This window comes from Panthera pardus, unplaced genomic scaffold (genome assembly GCF_024362965.1).
Source record: "Panthera pardus isolate Hobbes unplaced genomic scaffold, ASM2436296v1 HiC_scaffold_8, whole genome shotgun sequence".
NCBI lineage: Eukaryota > Metazoa > Chordata > Mammalia > Carnivora > Felidae > Panthera > Panthera pardus.
In genome coordinates this window covers 5,417,342-5,431,251 of record NW_026527013.1, presented here as the reverse complement: position 1 = coordinate 5,431,251, position 13,910 = coordinate 5,417,342, and the positions used below count along the sequence as shown (strand labels likewise).

At 56.4% G+C, this 13,910-nt stretch overlaps 1 long non-coding RNA gene across 1 annotated transcript in view; it reads left to right on the top strand.

Annotated features, from left to right (window-relative positions):
- LOC109254226 (uncharacterized) overlaps window positions 1-4,715 on the top strand; it is a 62,615-nt gene extending 57,900 nt beyond the window's left edge. The window contains exon 9 of the long non-coding RNA XR_008420329.1: window positions 3,592-4,715. This is a non-coding gene — a long non-coding RNA (uncharacterized LOC109254226). The remainder of the gene's footprint in view (window positions 1-3,591) is intronic.
- The last annotated feature ends 9,195 nt before the right edge of the window (window positions 4,716-13,910 follow it).

Sequence of the window (13,910 nt, the reverse complement as noted above, 5' to 3'; positions counted from 1 at the left end):
GGACGGAGAGAGAGGGAGAGAGAGAACCCCAAGCAGGCTCCGCAGCGTCAGCGCAGAACCTGACGTGGGGCTCGAATCCATGAACTTCGAGACCGGAAGTCGGACACTTGACCGACTGAGCCACCCAGGCGCCCCTCAAGTTTACATCTTTAATCCCACGGTAGGTTCTTGAGCAAGGGACATCCCAGGGAGGACTTGCCAGGCGGTACCTTGAGACCCCAGAGCACAGGACACGTGGGAAACAGACTAGGGGTTCGTCCAGCCGCAGGCACAGTAAGAGCCAGGACTGGATCCAGGTCATATGAGTAGAAATAGCTGGTGGAGATCCAAGGAGGTGAGTTCTAGAAAGAGACCTGGAGGTGGATGTGGTTCACACGTTGGCTGCCCGTGACGCCACAGAAGGGATAGCCCAGGGAGGAGGATGAAAATCTGGGTAGGAGACAGAGCTGAGTCATCAGAGATGCAGGGGCAAACTGGTGATGTGACATAAGGGCCCAAGCGACAGCTGTTGGGTCTCAAGCAGCGAAGAGTGTTGGAGCGTTGACCAGCACCCCCTGCCCTTGGGACTCAGCAACCAGGAGGGCCAGGGAGGTGAACGGGGTGAGGATGGGGGGGTTCCTCAGCCATTTGCCGGTCAAGGGAGCAGGGTCTTCAAGGCTGGAGGAGGGGATGGGAGGACACAAGTGGATCTGGGGAGCACGGATAGCCCCTTCTTTCCTATTCAGCTCTGATTTTTACCGCACGGTGTATCTTTTCCTTGCAGATCTTTTGCTTTCCTTAAAAAACAATTCAGGTGTAATTTGCACCCAGTAAAATCTACCCATTTTAGGGTACAAGTCTATGCTATTTGACAAATGCATACCGCCCTACCGACACAGCCTCAATCAGGACAGGCGTGTGCCCCCCTCCCCAGCCTCTGGCAACCACTGATGTGTTCCCAATCACTAGTTTGTCTTTTCCAGAAGAAAAGTGTCAGTGGAGTCCTACCGTATGAGCCTTTGGAGTGTGGCAACTTTCATTCGGCAGAACGCACGGCAGACTGACCCCCGATGTCAGTGTGCCAGTATTTCTTTCCTGTTACTGCTGGGGAGTGTTCTGGGATGTGGATGTACCACCTTCTACCGGCCCGTCTGTTGAGGGACATTTGAGTTCTTTCCACATTTTGGAAATTATACATATATCACTGTAAACATCTATGTGCAGGTTTCTGTGTGAGCGAAAAGTTGTTATGTCCTCTGGATGAATACCTAGCAGTCCTGACATTCTCTCTCTCTCTCTGTATCACACACACACACACACACACACACACACACACACACACACACACACAGCTTTGGGATACAGTTCATATACCATGCAGTTCACCCATTAAACGTGCACAATTCAGGGGCGCCCGGGTGGCTCAGTCGGTTAAGCGTCTGAATTCAGCTCGGGTCATGATCTCGAGGTTTGTGAGTTTGAGCCCCATGTCGGGCTCTGTGCTGACAGCTCAGAGCCTGGAGCCTGCTTTGGATCTGTCTCCCTCTCTCTGCCCCTCCCCCACTCACATTCTCTCCCTCTCTCTCTCTCCCCCGCTTCTCTCAAAAATAAACAACATGAAAAAGAATTTTAGATATCCAAGGGTCTTTGATCACCTCCCCCTTGAATAGGACCATACAAACTTCCTATTGTTCAGATGCAGTCTGAACAGTATCCGTAACATCCACAAGTGATGTGGACCTATTTCCATGGCAACCCTCAATTGCATGTCTCCTTCCGTGCGCTCCGTTCGTGGAAATTCAGGTTAGCTCAAGCCTTCTAGAACCTTGGCCATCATGGAGGAGAAGTGGGGCAAGGGAAGGGTGTTCAGGATAGGGAATCTCTAAGGCTGAGGGGAAGATCAGTGGAGAGAAAGAAAGGAAGGCCGTAGAGCGAAGCCCACTGATGGAAGAAGCCTGTTCCAGCCCCAGGGGCCTATGCACCTGCCGTGTCCCCCGACTGCTGGGCTCTCCTCTAGCTGTTTGAATGGCCAGCTCCACCGCCCTTCAGATCTGAGCTCAAATGTCACCTCTGCAGAGAAGATGACCATCCCAGCCACAGCCGCCTGTCTCTCTCTCACTGTTTCCTGTTTATTTCCTTTATTGCACAGACCTCAGGATGTCAGCACTTTTGGGCTCTAACTTGTTCATCACACTCGTTTCTCCCCTTGAAGTGTTAGCTTCAAGAGGGCAGAGGTTAGGAACGCCTTCTCCCCCCTCCCCCTCCCCCCACCAGGTCTAAAACACAGAGTTCAACTCATGTCCGTGCAAGGAACAAGGGGTTCCTGGTGCTGGGGAGTGGGGACCAGTGCGGGCTCCCTACAAGCTCTCTGAAAAGTCAGAGAGGGGATTGGGGGGCCTGGATCTGAGCCCAGCAGCCTGGGGCTCCTCTCCAAACTGACTCCGGCTTAAAGCAGGCTCTTGGGAAGGGAAACAGAGGGCCTCACATACCCCAAAGTCTCCTCTGTCTCCTCAAAGTCCAGTGAGGCTCAGGGGCACGTAGTGGGTGCAGGGTGGGGGGGGGGGGCGGCGGGGACGCGGCGCCTCGCACCTGCTCTTCTTCCTCGGTGGCATCTCACACGCGTGGAGGCCTAGGAGCACCTGCGCTGGCAGGTAAGACCGGGGCGCCCTTCTCATGCGCTGGGCCCTCCAGTCGCCGGGCCAAGGAGGTGCCCTCGGGCTTGCACGACGTGCGCTTCCATGGATTCCTCGTCCAGCGCCAGCCCGCCGATTTCTTCTGGAGCCACCCGACCGGTGCCAGCACCACGCGCAAGCGGTGGGCGCAATGCGTGCGCCCCGGGCGGGGCTGGGGGGCTTACAGCTTCTGGGGAGGCCCGCTGAGGGGCAGGACTTGGCTGGGGCGGGGTCCGGGAGGGTCGGGGCGGGGGGGCGGCCGAGGGGCAGAAGAGACCCATGGGGGCTGCCGGGACCGTGATGGAGGGGGGAACCCGGCGTCTTCGCCAGCCCGTGCCACGCTGTAGAGAGCCACCACGTGCGTCGCAGTCGGCAGCCGGAGGGGTGGGGGCGGGGCCGGAGGGCGGGGCCTGGGCTGGCGTGGGGAGGGGCCGTGGAGGCAGAGGGGGCAGCGGCGCGCCCCCCGTGGAGGCGGGGCCTGGGAGGAGGCCTAGGAAGCGTGCGCTCCAGACGTGGGGGTCCAGGGCGCTGACTCTGCGTCCCCCCCCAACCCCCCGGGAAGCTGGAGGTGCGCCAGAAACCAGGAGGGGGCGGGGCTCGGGCTGAGGGAGGAGCCTGAGGGTCCCCGGGGCTCAAGGGGGATGGGAGGCAGAGGGCGGAGGGCCGGGAGGGGAGGTTGTGCTCTTCCGCAGCCTGAACTGTGCCACCGTGCGCGGCCACCTGTGTCAGACCTGGGAGCTGGAGAAGCGCGGGGTGGCGCTGGGGTGCAGGCCTGGGTGAGGGTAGGGTCAAGGGGACGGCGGCGGGGACTGTCCTGAACAGCCTGCACCAAGCACCCTAGGGGACGCTGCCGATTGAGAGGGCCCAGGAGATGGGGAGGGGGTTCGCGTGGTCGCGTCCTTGGCCACACCAGCAACTCTCCCTGGCCTTCCGTTCCCAGGGCGAGGCACTGGACCTGGCCATCATCAGCCCGGACCCCAGGTGGACCGCAGGTGAACGTCTCCATTGCTGTAGCGGCCCACGAGCCGACGCCCTCAACAGCCCGACGCAAGAGGAGGATGAGTTCACGTTACCCCAGGGTGAAGACCAAGGCCTAGACCGCGTTGGGGTTTGGGGGCCTGAGGAGGTGCGGGCCGGAGCCCGGGGGCTGAGTGTGGGGCTGAGTGAGGGATGTGCCTGTGGCTAAGTCCGCGCGGCTGGTCCTGGCTGCACGGGGTTTTGTGTGTTTGTGAGAGTTCACGTGTGCTAGCCGTTGTGTGCGTTTGTGGGAGGTGTAGACGGACGTGTTTAGGGCTAATAAGACTGAGGAGCTGGGCTGCCTGGGTTGGAGTCTGGCTTCTGCTACTTAGACACCCTGGGCCTTGGGCCATGGCCCAGATTCTTCCTGCCTTGATACCCTTTTTCATTGTGGATTCATTCATCTCTCAAATATTTACTGAGCACCTGCGGTGTGCTAGGCACTACTCCGGGCCCTGGAGGTCATAGCCGTGAGCAAAACAGACACAGATCCCTGCTCTGGTGGGCCAGGCCAACAATAAAGACAATGAATTCAGTATACGGTGTGCCGGATGGTGGTGAGTGCTGTGCGTGTGTACATGGGGAGAGGCTTGGAGTTTTAGATTGAGAGGCCTTCCTGAGAAGGTGATATTTGGATAGAGTTCTTGGGGGTGAGGAGTGAGCTGTGTAGTCGCTTCAGTGGAGGAAGAGCCTCTCTTGCAGAGCAGAGAGCCTGTGCAAAGGTCCTGGGGCAGGATCAGGCTTGGCTTGTTGGAGGAACAGGGCGGAGGCCTGGAAGGCTAGAGCAGAATGAGCCAGGGGGAGAAAGGGAGGAGGTGAGGGCAGGGAGGGGACAGGGGCAGGTCCTGCAGGGCCTTGTGGGTTGTGGGAGGGGCTTGGCCTTTCCCCACGGAAGGGTGTTGAAGCAGCTTCCTCTGGCTTGCATGTGGATGATGACAGCATTTACCCCAAAACTTTCTTATAAGAATTATGTGAATTAATATGTCTAAAGCGATAATACAGTGCCGGGCGCATACTAAGCGTGCATTAAATATTAGGTTATTATTATGCGTGGTGGACATGTGTGTCCTAGGGTGTGTCTGAACCGCAGCTGAGCTGGGTGCCTGTTAGTGAGTTTGCTGTTGTGAAAGAATCTCTCTAAAGCTATTAAAAAAACACACACACACAACAACTCTGCTGGGTGTTTGAAAGCTCTGATGGGTTACTGCTTTCTGGCTTGGACGGGCTCTTTTGTATAACAGATGTTATCCAGATGTCAGCTGGGGTCACTCGGGCCTCGGAGATTTGGCGCCTGCCTCTCTCCCACGACCTGCGGGAAGTCCAGTGCCCTCCCCGAGATGTCTGCAAATTCCCAGGGCCTCTGTTCCCATGGTTCCTTCTTGGCCTGAGTTCCTGCCCGCTGAACCCTTGCTCTCACTCACCTATCTGGGGCCAACCCTGTAGGGGAAACAGTCCTGTTTTCTTGATTTCTCCGGACCACCCGCATGTGATCTTTGCATACGGACCCCGTGGCCCCGTGTTCTCCCTAAGATTCTGCCATCCTGACGGTTTTTTAATATTGTCCGAGCCTCCGCGACAAGCTTCCGTAAGATGGGGCTTGACAAAAATTCCACTGCCCAGAGGAACACTTTGCATGCTTCTTGGACAACCCGGCCGAGTTTATCACCAGCTTAAAGTGCACTGGGCTGTTGTATGAGGAGGAATCTCACCCAGGACACCCGAGGCCATGGCTGTGAGCAGCTATAGGTGCTTTTGATGTCAAGTGGGCTTGATGTCAAGGTAGAAAGATGAGGATTGGCTGCAGAAAGTCGAGGCAGAGGGAGATAGGAGCGGGCACAGAACCGATGGCGGCGGGAGCTGGCGGTGAGCAGTTGTGAAAGACAGCACCGCGTCCCTGGGGAGACATGCAGCTCAGAAACCGTTACAGTGATGAGCCAGACTTCTGGAAAATGAGGCAAGGGTTGCTTCAGACAGAAATCTGCTGTAGATTCTTCTGGCAGTTCCTGTAATATTAACTGCTTTCTCAGGGCGTGGCTAGTCAGGGCTCGGCGTTCAAAGCTGTAGCAACGGAACCTCAGGTGGGGCAGGGGTGGAGAGCAACTTCCCTGGGCGGGTCACGACAGGCGAGAAAAGCCCGGAACTGGTCAGGTTCCAAGACAGGGGTGTGGGGTGTGTCAGAAAGATGCATTCTGCTCAAGCCTGGAACTGAGACCAGGGTCATGTTGACCTTGGCCGCAATTCAGGGCTGCTGTGATGTGGACTGAATTGTACCCAGGACTATCCTTGGGAGGCTCGTTTGGCTTCTGCATAACTGTAATTGCAGCATTTGGGGTCAGCTGGAATAGAAACTTGACCTTGGCAAGGGCCTTCCATGGCATATCGTCTGGTATTTCTTAATCTTTTCTGGATCAAGACTCATTTGGGAATCTCACCAAACCTACAGACCACCTGACTTGCTCGCTGCCTGTTCCCCCGCCCCCCCCCCCAATACCCTCCCCTCCCTCCCATTTTTTGGACAGTTGTATGGTATCATGGTTGCCCAAACCCACTTAAGAACCTCTGATTTTACTCTGCTTCTCTCATTTGATATGAGAGGAAATAATCACAAGACCGTAGCACCTTGCTCAGAATTACACAGATCATTAGTGAAGGGCTAGGTGTCAGGCTAATGGAGCAATTAATCAGAGTCAGAACTGGATGCAAACCCTGGCTCCACCCCTTACTAGCAACAGAGTCAAATCTCCCTGTGCCTCAGTTTCCCCATCTGCAAAATCGAGATAATAATGTTTTTTTTTTAAAACGTTTATTCATTTTTGAGAGAGAGAGAGCATGAACAGAGAAGGGGCAGAGAGAGGGGCGACAGAGGATCTGAAGCTACTCCGTGCCGACAGCAGAGAGCCCGTTGTGGGTCTCGAACTCACCAACTGTGAGATCATGACCTGAGCTGAGCTCGCGGTGGTTGCAGAGCTTACGGGAAAAGCAGAGTGCAAGCATCGAGCGCAAGCGCCTCTCAGGCGCCCCCTGGTGGCGTGTTTCCTAAGATTTCATTGGCCAAACCAGGTCACATGGTCAAGCCCAGCTTCGGGAAGCAGAGAATCAGAATCCGTATCTTGGAGGAGGGGCTGCCAAATGTGGTGGCTTTGTTTGTTTGTTTGTTTTGTTTGGTTTTGTCTTCCTCTCAGTGTCCCATACACGTTTGCTGGTGAGTGGCTGGGTAGTGAGTTACCAGCTTACAACTTAGAGAGTTTTGACCCTAAAGGGTGTTTCTACTTCTCCGAAGAGGAGAACTTATAAGCAGAAACTATAACCTCCAGGCCAGTTATGGAGAGTGACCTCCTCCGTCGGGGCCATTTGCACGTCTTTGTTGTGGGGTTCTCTTCCTCATCCACCTGCCTCCTGCCGTCTTTCCCTCCCCCATTCCATACCTTGCCACCTTTCACCTGCCTGAAGGGTTGAACAGACTATTGTGGGCTAGCCTGGGAACTCTATATAGTCTTTACTCCTGCATTGTTCTCAGTGGACCATGCTGTCCAGGGATGGGTGGGATGGTCACAGCCAGCCTCTTGTCGCCTGCCGTGGCAATCTTGAGGATATTTCTCTGTTCCTTGGCTTACGAAGGGCCCACGGGCAAGGTGGGCTCTGATCTGTCTTGTCTCCCACCTGCCTTAGAACAGCGCCTGGCACGGGGCTAACACTCAGTAAATATTAGTGCAGTGAATGTTTACACGCAGGGTCCAAGCCCCCGTCCGAGGGTTTACAGCTGTGAGGGTACCCAGTTGTATGCCATTCCAGTGGCCACTTCCTGTTGCCCCCCGTCCACCAGCCCTCTGTAACCCTCAGTGCCGCCCCTTAGTGACTGTGGTCAGCTGCCCACAAAGTCCACAGACTCCCCCCGTCCTCTGCGAGAAATCTTCACTGAGCCCTGGACTCAACCCTCGCACCCATGACTCAGAACAAAACTGTTTGGTGGGAGATGGCAACAGGTTTCGCTGTGGGATGTGAGGGAGTAGGCGTGCATCTGAGTTGGTCTGTGTGTGTCTGTTTTGGGCGAGGACACAGATTTTCTCTGCACTAGGGGGCTCCCCCCCATCTTTGAGGGGCTCCCTTCACCTCAGAGACTGGGTGGATTTGGACATTCATTTTGACTACCTTCCAGCAGAGGGCAGTCAAGGGCCTCGTTCTCGGTCGGGTCTATGGCGACGACTTTGAAGCATCCTGCAATGACAGGGTGCTTTGTTCTAATTTGCATGGAGGTGCCCTGTGAGCTAGCCATGGACCCCGGTCTGCCTGTATGGTGTCCATGTGCGTGTGGCAGCCGAAAAGCCCCCAAACGGTGCGCGTCCTAATCCCTGGAACCTTGGGTGTGCTCCCCTCCCTGTTCACGGCGGAAGGAATTCTGTACTTGTGATCCAAATTAGGCGTTTTGAGAGGAGGAGGTGATCCCGGATGGCCTGGGTGGGCTCAATCCAACCACGGGGGCCCTTAAAATCAGAGAAGCCTTCCTGGCTGGGACAGAGGTGACACAGAAGAAGGGTGAAGGGTGACAGGGATTTGGCCTGCTGGGTGGGGGCTTTGAAGCCGAGGAAGGGGCTATGAGCTGAGGGCTTCTAGAAACGCGGGTGTTTCTAGGAGCTGGGCACAGCCCTCAGCTGACGGTCCGCAAGGAAACAGAACCTGAGTCCTACAACCATAAGGAGCCGAAATCTGCCAACAATCTTAATGAGTAAGGAAACAGATCCTTCCCTCGAGCTTCCAGAAAGGACTGTCACCTGTGGACACCTTTTTTAGCCTGGTGACCTCCGAGAGGGACCTCTGGCCTCGAGAATAGTAAGGCAATACATTCGTGGCATTTCAGCTACAAAGTTTGTAGTCATTTGTCATGGCGGTCCCAGGAAGCTGATAGTATGGAAATGACTCTCTCTCTTTCTCTAAGAATGGTGTCGGTCCCCTGTCCCCTCCTCCTCTCCTCCACCTGTTACTTGGAGGTCTGGAGGTTGAGTGGAGCCTGCCCTGTCTTCCCCAGTCCCCGCTGCTTGGCCATGGAGCTCTGGGGTGTGGAGCCCACAGGTGTGCTTGGGAAAGTGAGGCCTAGAAGGAGGCACCACAGGAGGGAGTCCAGGTGGCTGCAGGGGTGACAACTCCTCCCTCCCTGCGCCACCCCCAGAAACAGCAGGACGTGCCTGAGCTGCCCCTGGTCTATGGGGGAACCTCATCAGCCAGGGCCACGTGGGCACACACTGTGTCCCCAGAGGCCAAGCTAGATGCTCCCTCATCTGTCCAGCGCCGGGCGAGGGGCGGGGGAGGACAGGAGCCCAGGAGTCCCTGCCCGGACTCCCCTGCCCCCAGCTGGTAAAGGCCGGGGTCAGGTGGGGGAGACCCTGTTCCCCATACCGGTCACTGTCCCTTTCGCCTCCCCCAGGGCCGCTCCCCTCAGATGCCTGGCCCATCCGTCCTCAGTGGTCCCCACGGGTCAGGTGGGCATCTCAGAGGTGGGGGCTCGGGGATGGAGCTGGGTGGGTGAGATGAATCCGGACCCCAGCAGAGACCGGGGTGGAGCTGAAGAGGGTGCCCTCCCAGCACGGTCCCTGTGGAATCCTCCCAAGAACGTGGAAGGGGGGCACCCCCCAGCTGGGGCCCTTTTGGCCCATGACCTTTAGCCTCAGAGATAGATGGACACCTCTAACTCAGATGGAAGGTCCACTCCTGAACCAGGCGAGCTGGTGGAGGTGGAGGGTGGTGGGGCGAGTGCCAGGACGGGAGTGGGGTCCCCGGGCACTGGGTCTGGATGGGGAGGAGAAGGGGGCTGGGCCTGGCCTGTGGCAGTTGACTCAGTTTCCCTCTGTATGCATGCCCTGCCCGCAGGTAGACACACAGGAGTGGAGCCACTTGCCTGCCTGTGCACACACGCATTCGGATAAAGGCTGATGCATCGGGAAGGACACCCAGCATAGACGTGCACATATCGAACACCTATTGTATGCCAATCACTGTCCACGCCCACCACTGTGTGAGCTCATTGCCTGTAATGATCTCCACTTTACAGATGAGAAAATTGAGGCACTGGGAGGGCAAGAAACTTGGTTTAGCTCCCACCTGCCCGGCAGGGGTGAAGTTGGTATCTGATCCCAGGCAGGTGGGTTTGTTCTAGACACTGGATACATAGAGAGGAGCCGTCCCCTCCCTCCAAGGGCTGGCATTATAATGGCAGAGACAGACACTACACAAATGAGTAAGTGATAGAGACAGTGATAACGGCCCTGAATTTAACACAAAGCAGGATAAAAAGGGGAGAGTGTGAATCAGAGAAGGGGTGTGGTTATTTAGCTTAGGGGTCAGAGGAGGCCTTTCTGCGGAGGTGACTTTTGAGGAGACCTGAAGGATGTGAGGGAGGGATATCTGGTACAGGCAGGGAAACAGCCCATGCAAAGGCCCTGGGGCAGGACTGGGCCTGGCAGTTGGAGGAACAACGCGGAGGTCCACGTGGCTGGAGCAGAGTGAGTGAAGGCGGGAAGAGGGAGGAGGGGTAGAGGGTAGAATTTGGGCTTTTACCCTGAGGAAACTGGGAGTCCCCGAGAGCTGCAGACCTGTCTCAGGTGCTCATGGGCGCCCTCTGGCTGCTGCCGGGGGACTGGGGACCAGGACTGGTCCAGGTAGGGCATGACAGGATGGACCAGGTGGGGCTAAGGAGGGGGAAAGTGGGTTGATCCTGGCTAGCTTTTGAACCGGAGCTCCTAGGGTTTGCTGGGGGATTGGCTATGGGGTGTGGAGAGAGGAGCTGAGGGTCCCCCAGTGCTCCTGGTCTGAGTGAGCGAAGAACGGATGTGTCTGACACTGAGCCGGGGAAGCCAACCAGGTCACGTGACCTTTGACATGTTGCCAGGGACCCCCCGAGGCTGCAAACAGAGGTGTCAGTCTGGGATGGCATGCGGTGATATTTAAAAAACTTTCGGGGCACCTGGGTGGCTCAGTCGGTTAAGCGTCCGACTTCAGCCCGGGTCACGATCTCGCGGTCCGTGGGTTCGAGCCCCGCGTCGGGCTCTGTGCTGACAGCTCAGAGCCTGGAGCCTGCTTCCGATTCTGTGTCTCCCTCTCTCTCTCTGCTCCTCCCCCGTTCATGCTCTGTCTCTCTCTGTCTCAAAAATAAATAAACGTTAAAAAAAAATTAAAAAAAAAAAACTTTCAACTTGGTTTTCATCATTGCTTGGTCAGATTTGTCTCGTTCCTCTGGATGTGCAAATGGTTCCAAGCTGGAAAGAGTGTGTTTCAATAGCCAGCGCACTGAGTTTTGTTCTTTTTACATCAAAGGTAACCTCTGCCAACAATTAACGCAATGCCAAGGTCACGACCGTCAGTGTCCCTTTCGCAGTCTGTTTGTGGCACGTGCCAAGCCGAAGGAGAAGTATCGGAAAAGATCTCACACCAGCATAAAATCGTTTAGATATCAGAATGTGGTCCCTCCCTGGTTGTCACTGTTCACGAAAGTTCCTGAAATTGGTATAATTGTGTTTCGATGGAGGATTCAGTGTATTTAACGCATCAGCGATTGTGATGCATTTGCATTTGCTTTTCTCTGAGTCTAACCCGTACCCGTTCTATTTTCCCCAAATGATATCTCTTTTTGAGATATAACTGACATATAATGTGGTGTGAGTTTAAGGCGTGCAATGAGGTGACTTCATACACTTGTATATTGCAGGATAATTACCACGATTACCCCCATTGTGTTGGCTACCCCCTCCTGCCTCCATCACCTCACATAATTATCTTTTTTTTTGACAGCGAGAGAGTGTGTGAGTGGTGCAGGCAGGGAGAACCTTAAGCAGGTTCCCACCCGGCATGGAGCCCAACTTGGGGCCCGATCTCCTGACTCTGGGATCATGACCTGAGCTGAAAGCAAGAGTCAGATGCTCAACAGACTGAGCCACCCAGGCGCCCCCCCCCCCCCAATTATCATTTCTTACTTGTAGGGAGAACATTTAAGATTTACTCTCCTAGCAAGCGTCCTGCTTGTTAACCAGCCAATGCCGAGGTCACTCTGGCCTCTTCAAGGCCCTGGGTGCTGACGTCAGTGACTACACCTGTGTCCCATCCTAGCAGCCCCTCCCATCCCCAGAGAGTGGGGTATATTGGTGTGCACCAGAGTGCGTGGACAGTCCCCCATTCTCCAGCCTTTGTGACATTTGGAGTTACCGAGTCACCATCCGTGAGGCCTCCGTTTATGGCTGGATGCCCTACAAGGCAAGCAAGGGCTGGGTGGGAAGGGTCGGTGAGGGGGTCTGGCTCAGACGGGCACGCTCACGAGTGGCTGCTGGGTCTACGCGCCGGGGAAGGGGACCCGCTGAGTCCCCCACCGGACCCGGGGCGGAGAGAGGCCCAAGCCAGCTCTCCCCGATGCCTGGTGCCCCGTCAGCTGCTTCCCAGCATGACTCTGGCCAATGCAGCCACATCCAGAGGCCCTCACCCAGTGTGTGGCCTTCTCAACTCCGCACCTCGGGCTCTCTTAGGTCTGTACTCCCCAGCGCACTGCCCGGTGGGCCCGGACCCACACACTCTGTCTGCGGACGCTTCCAGAACCTTTGTGAGCCAGCATCTGCAATCTGTGTCCCAGCAGCTGGCATCCAACACGTTGATCCTGCAATGCTTGCACCAAAGCCAGCATCCCCTCACGTGGTACCAACTCTCAGGGCATAGGAGAATCTTCTAGCCTCGAGACTCCTGCTTTCCCATCAGCCAGTGCCAATGCCTCGATACTCAGGCCAGTTCTGAAGATGCCAACATCCCGGGCACGCAGACTCCCCACCGCTGGGCTGGGGGAACCCCAACTCTCACCCCTTCTCATCAGGCAGTAGGCGAGGCGCTCACCCAAACCGGGTGCTGTGCTCTATCTGGCCATGTGACACGTGGGCGTCCCGACACTCGGTCCCTTTCGTGTCCCAGATCCTGGCCGTCCTCTAAGGTGCTGACAGCCAAACACCGAAATAAATGGTCCGGCACATGGACGCCCTGCTGGGCCGTATGTCCCATCTCCAGCGTCTGTTAACCAGCCTCAATCAGAAAGCACCCGGCTCCCCCCAGCAGCCGAGAGGCCTGCCTCCAGCACCCCGCACGGTGCATGGGTATCCACAGCCGTTTCTCTAATCGCCATCTTCCCACTGGCCCCACGCGCCAACCTTCCACTGGATATGGGACGATGCAGACCGGCGCCTGGCCCTTGGTGTGTATTCCTTTTTTTTTTTAATGGTTATTTCTTTATTTGTGAGAGACAGAGAGAGAGAGAGAGAGAGAGAGAGAGAGAGACCGAGGATCCCACGCAGGCTCAGCGCTGTCAGCACAGAGCCCGATGCGGGGCTCAAAGCCTTGAACCATGAGATCCTGACCTGAGCCAAAATCGAGAGTCGCACGCTTAACGGGCCGAGCCCCCCAGGCGCCCCTCTTCTCCTTTCTCCAGCACTCAGCAGCCGGCTCCCGGTGCCCTGTCGCCCTGACACCCGGTGAGTTCTGTCCCCCAGTCCTCACCGGCCAACCCTCAGTATAGGGTGGCCCCACCATCCATGTCAAGACCTCCACCTGTGCTAAGTTGACATAGCCGTGGCTGAACTCCCCACTAGGCTAACGTCCAGTGCTCTCACGCCCGAGACTCCCTTTGTCACCCAGTACCCCGGCATGCCGCCACTTGAGTGTTGGGCTCCCTGAGGGCCGTGCTTTGTTCACGCCCTGGTTACGGCCAGGTTCCGGGGGTGTGGGCTGTGGCCCGACTCTACTTGGTCCTGCTGTCCCCGGGGGCGGGGATCGTTCAGATTTCCTGACGGGGGGGGAGCAGTATAATTTGGCTGGTGAGGCCAAGGGGCCCAAAGGGCTCGGACAGGGGGCCAAGAATACCTGTGTCGTGCCCCAGCTTAACCTTCTCTGCCTCCCCTTAACACCCAGGACTTCACTTTGGCTGGGGCCAGCTCAACTCCTCCCCTCCCCCAGGCTCGGCAGCAGTAAGGGGGATGGCCTGCCAGGGCTCTCCAGGGAGATAAAACCAATAGTGTATATATTAAGATATTTATTTTAAGCAATTGGCCACAGCAGTTGTGGGGGCTGGCAAGTCCGACGTTTGCAGGGCAGGCTGGAGACTCAGGCAGGAGTGGACGCTGCAGTCCTGAGGCAGAATTCCTTATTCTCTGGGAAACCACAGTTTGGGCTCTTAATGCCTTCAACTGATTTGACGAGGCCCACCCATATAGTGAAGGTAATCTG